The sequence below is a fragment of the Gossypium raimondii genome, chromosome 6 (genome assembly GCF_025698545.1).
Source record: "Gossypium raimondii isolate GPD5lz chromosome 6, ASM2569854v1, whole genome shotgun sequence".
Taxonomy (NCBI): domain Eukaryota; kingdom Viridiplantae; phylum Streptophyta; class Magnoliopsida; order Malvales; family Malvaceae; genus Gossypium; species Gossypium raimondii.
Genome location: NC_068570.1, coordinates 9,059,139 through 9,064,768, shown reverse-complemented (window position 1 = coordinate 9,064,768; position 5,630 = coordinate 9,059,139). Strand labels below are relative to the sequence as shown.

At 33.9% G+C, this 5,630-nt stretch overlaps 1 non-coding gene across 1 annotated transcript; it reads right to left on the bottom strand.

Moving 5' to 3' along the window:
* On the bottom strand, nucleotides 1-105 carry LOC128042139 (small nucleolar RNA R71). The gene has a single exon (XR_008197345.1). It is a non-coding gene; the product is annotated as a small nucleolar RNA R71 (small nucleolar RNA).
* Between the last annotated feature and the right edge of the window lie 5,525 nt (nucleotides 106-5,630).

Here is a 5,630-nt window from a genome sequence, read left to right as displayed (position 1 = left end):
AAGTTGATGAATGATATCTCTTCTTTTGCCCAATTTGATCTTGAGACACTTTATAACGTAGGAGAGATTTAAGGATCTTTTAAGAAGATGCCCTCATCATGGTTTACTTTTCTGGCTACAAGTTCAAACATTTTATAATTGTTTAAATCATAAATTAGGTAAATAATTGATGCAATAGCTAAGGGAACACTAAATAACAAAACACCTGAAGCATCTAAAGAGTTTATTGAGGAGATAGCACTAAATAATTATAAATGGAAAATCACAAGAGCAAAGCTTACCAAGGCAACCGGTGTTTATGATGTAGATTCAATTACCATGTTGGCAAGTCAGGTTGAAGCTCTTGGTAGAAAAATAGATTGTTTGAGTTTAGGGAAGCAGGTGACTCTTATGATGCAATATGATGTGACTGGAGCAGGTATGATTAGTCAAGAATGCTTACATTTGAAGTTTATGAGTAATAATTCCAAACCTTAGAATAACCCTTAAACAATACATATAACCCACTATGGAGAAATTATAACCCACTATGGAGAAATCATCCAACCTTTTCCTAGAGTGGTCAAGGGAATCAAATATCGCAATCCCCCCAAGCTTTTAGAAACCTCACCAGTAAAAGAAGAAGTTAGATCTTGGTTAAATTCATTTCAGTTTCTGAAACTAAATTCATAACACTGAAGCAACTTTGAGAAATCAGTAGGTATCTATTCAGGGTCTCGAGAATTAGATTGGTCAATTTGCTAAATTGGTTTCAGAGAGACTTCAATGTAGTTTACCTGGTAGCACTAAAACCAACCAAAAAGAGCAAGTCAATGTAGCTACTTTGAGAAGTGTAAAGGTGTTAACCGAGCTTAAAGAGAAGTTGTTGAGAAAGATAATGGGGTTGAGGATAGTAAGAAAGAGAAAAAACCAATTCTTAGAGAATACATACGACCAATCTCATACCCAGCAAAGTTGAAGAAAAACCGCATGGATGAACAATTTGGTCTTGAAATTTTAAACAATTGCATATTAGCTTACCTTTTGTTGAAGCTCTTTTGCATATGCTCAAGTATGCAAAACTCTTAAAGGATCTTTTGAGAAATAAAAGGAAGTTAGAGGAGTTGTCCACTATAAAGCTTAATGAGGAATGTTCAGTTATCCTCTAAAACAAACTACCTATCAAGCTTAAGGGTCTAGAGAGTTTTACTATCCCTTATTTTATTGGTAGTTTATCTGTTGAGAAAGCTTTAGTTGATTTAGGTGCTAGCATCAATTTAATGTCTTATAAACTGTTTAAGCAACTTGGTTTAGGGGAACCAAAACCTACTAGGATGAGTATTTAACTAGCTGACAGATCAATTAAGTATCCTAGGGGTATTATTGGGGATGTGATTATTAAAGTAGATAAATTTATATTCCCTATTGATTTTGTGATACTTGACATGTGACACCCTAAACTCAGCCTAGACATTATGGTCGTATCTGGCAATGTCACACGATAGTGTTTTTGAAACCTGGTTGTTACGTTGAAAACATTCCATGTTATTATCTTTAGTAAACCTTTGTTAGAACTTAGGAAGTCGTCTTTATTCATTTAAAACATTTGTTTTGAAACACCCCTCGTTGCGGAAGCTTTAATAAAACAGTCTAAGTGATCATGCGTTTAGAAACTACTTTAACTTTTTGAAAACTGAATTTCCTACGACCAGTAGGTATAAATCCATAAAGTAAAATAAATAAATAAATACTCAAAATTTAAAACCAAAGTCCTAGAGGGTTCTTAAATTACAACCAAAACAATCAATAATAATTAAATCATAAAACGTAAATTGAAAACCATGAAGTCCAAAAATTTCTGTGGTCACCGCTGAGTCCTCCATCGCACCGATCTGTCTAAGTCTGGGGATTACCTATGCACATTAAAAAAAAGTAAGTTTACGTAAACTCAGTGTGTAATCCCGCAGACACAAACAAACAATTAGTATTCACAGTGCACAGTTGAACAGTCTTGGGACTAAGCCCTTTTTAGTATTAGTGACAGTTTGGGCCTTAGCCCATCTCAGTATAGTGTCAAAAATGCAGTAGGGCCTTAGCCCATCATAATATCAGTAGCAGTAACAGTTATACAGTAGCAAAATCCTACCCATCCAGCCTCTATACACCATCTTCGTTCAACCCTACACTCTATGTGGGGATATAATCAACCCAACCATCCTTACACTCCAAGTAGTACCGAATGCGGCACAAAATAGTAGTTTGCAGCTGAGCTGCCAATAAATTAGGCTTAAAGCCTTTTAGTACACTTCCTCCGAATAACAACCCCCAACCCAATGCAATGCAACATACAATGGATGATATGCTATTATGCAATTTCAGTACATATATTCGGTTCAGATATTAACATGCTCAGTACAGATATCATTCAGTCAATTTCACACATTTAGGGGTTTAAGTAGCGCTTACCGACCTTACAGTAGGTTCACAGTCGACTTGGGCGACCCGTGCAACCTTAGAAACATTTCGGTAAAAATGGGCCCACACGTCTGTGTGTGCCCGTGTGGCCCACTCGACCCAAATTGGCCTTGGCCGTGTGATCTATTTTTAATGTAACTCATGCTAGCTAAATATTCATATATGTTTTCACTATTTACTTATATGTTCATTCAAAGCTGTCTACTTGAGTCATTATCACTAAATTATTTATATCTTAAGCTACAGAATTCCAAATTAAGATTCACTTGATGTTTTCGAAACTAGACTCAAGTAACTTTCTACCATAAAATTTTCAAATTTTATAGTTTATCAAATAAGTACAGTAAAATCTTCAAATCTACCTCGATTCTGTTGTTTGACAGCTTCAACCTTTCCTTACTAAAAATTATTTATCTCTTAGTACGAAATTCGAATGATGTTTCCATTTGTTTCTCTCAAAAATAGACTCGTTAAGGATTTAAACATATAAATTTAAGCCCTTAATTTTTTTTTACAATTTTTGATGATTTTTCCAAAGTCAAAATAGGGGAACCTGAACCTATTTTGACCTTGTCTCACAAAATTCATTATATCTTATAAATTACAATTTCATTTCTTACATTGTTTCTTCCATGAAAAACTAGACTCAATAAAATTTAATTTCGTATTTTATTCAACCTCTAACTCAATTTCCACTATTTTTGATGATTTTTCAAATTTAGACTACTGCTGCTATATAAACTATTTTAGTGCAGAATGTTGATTTCTAAGTTTATAACACCCTTATTTCCCTTCTTTATAATTTTTTTCGCATCATTTTCTCTTACTTCTTGACAGTAAGCAATTTTGGCTTTTCTCTAAATCCCATTTTCTGCGTTTCGGGTACACACCTGGTATCGTTTCTGATGCGTAAGCACTCCTAAGCCTTCAGAGCCTAAAAATCGACCAACAAATCTCCAAATTAATCACTTAATTCGTTTTTAATCAACCAATTTTGGAAGGAACTCGACTAAAAACCTAACAAAACCCTTACCTCGCTTGAGTAACCACGACTTCGCACAATCACAGCGTCGATTCAAAACTACCAGCCCCTTGATTAACTCTTAAACACCAAAAAGGAATCCCCCTTTCAGAGATTAACCAAGAACGATTAACAATAGACAAAACTGTTACTTACCGAACACACGTAACCAACGATGAACAATCAAAGTGTTACAAAGGGAAGTCGAGCTTTAGACTTTAAATAAGTGCTTCTCGGAAAGCAACCCAAGTGTTTATCATTTTTTATTTATTATTTTATTTTTTGCATATTTGAATTTTATGTTGATTATTTGTTTCTTCATTTTTAGTTCTTTGCTTTTGAAGTTCTAATTTAGTTAGTTTAATTAATTTAATTCAGGTCGTGAAAAAAATGATTTTACTTGAACCACACGAGCTGAATGCACGGTTGTGTGACCCACATAGGCTGAAGACACGACCATGTAAATACTGGGATATGATATTACATGGAACCACATGGTTCTCGAAAGGCATACGGACCAGAGACACGGTCATGTGACCCACACAGGCTAACGACACAGCCATGCGAATACTAGAGTATAACTTTATCTTAGAGAAAGGCACACGCGTCAGCAACATGGTCGTGTGTCCCACACGGGCTGAGGACACAATCATGTGCATACTGGAAGGTTATATACATTGAACCACATGGTTCCCGAAAGGCACACAGGCCAAAGACACGATCGTGTCCCCTATTTTCCAAAATGCACCGTTTTCACTTTCAAATATGCCAACACTTCCAAATTTCGCCACCAATTCGTACTGCTCTTCTCAAGTCTTTGGATCTTAATGTTCAGCGAGATGCTGATATTTGACTTTTTATTTTAGTTCTTTTTTTGTCTGGGTTTTTATATTTTTGATCTACTTCACTTTTACTTAGGTTACTTTTCCGCTAGTTCCTTTGTCTTTTTTTTGTCTTCTTTTTATTGTTGCAAGGATTACTGTACTTAACTTCGAATCTCCGATGCCTCAAGCTTTCACTATCTCTAGACATTCATCCTAATTCAGGGCTATTTTAGTTTTCACTATCTCTAGACATTCATCCTAATTCAGGGCTATTTTAGTTTTCTCCTCATTTTATTAATTTGTGTTGTTTATTATGTTTATCTTTGTTCGTACATTAAGGGCAATGTACATCTTAAGTGTAGGGAGGATTTTATACTTTCATTCAACTTAGTCCTTGAACTGTTGCATGTTTTCTTCAACAAATTTCTTAATTTTGGCATTATATTTTCTAAATCTAGAGTTTTTGTTTATTCTGATTTGTGATAATTTGTAGATTTTATGCATTTTTTATTTATACTTTAAAGCATGAGAGAGTCAAGCATGATAAGCTATTTCAGAAAATTTTATTGTAGGTTTTCTCCTTGAATTTAATAATTGTCTTGAATTATAACTTTACAAATTTTAACATCAAAATCATATTTTTGTAAGCTTTTGAGCCTTTAAAGAATCCATCTTTTCATGCTCATGTTGTTTTTGGTTTTGAGTGTGTCAACTAGACCTATTATTCTAAAACTTGCTTTTGTTATGCATGTTAAGACCACATTAATGATTTGATATGCTGAGATGATAGAGGCACTTTGGATTTAACCCACTTAGCCTTTAAATAGTCTACCCACTTTATTGCCCACTAGTAACCCCCTTTGAGCCTAGTCCATTTTTGTTCATTTATCACCCACTTATTTTAACCCTTTAAATCTCATTAATCTTTGAATTACTCTTTTATTTCTTTCCTTTAATCGAGATTAAATTTTGATAAGTTTCCTAACCATCATGTTCAATAATTCATATTGCTGAATTTTTCTTAGTTAAAAAAAACATGGAAAAATTTTGGGCTATCTCGTTCAATTGTGAGATCATTATTCATGTTATAGCCCCATTATATTGTTTGTTGAGCTTTGACTACCTATAAACACACTATCACTTATAAAATAAATATAATACCAAAATATAAGAAATTAAAAATGGCGGTGTCTGCAAGTGCACGAGTCAAATTGCAATATAGTTGTACAACGAAATACCGAAAGTATTCCGAGGATCGTATCCAATGGAGGATGGAATAAATGATAAAATTACTTATACAATAATAAGTCTAAATAGTAATAGTTAATTCT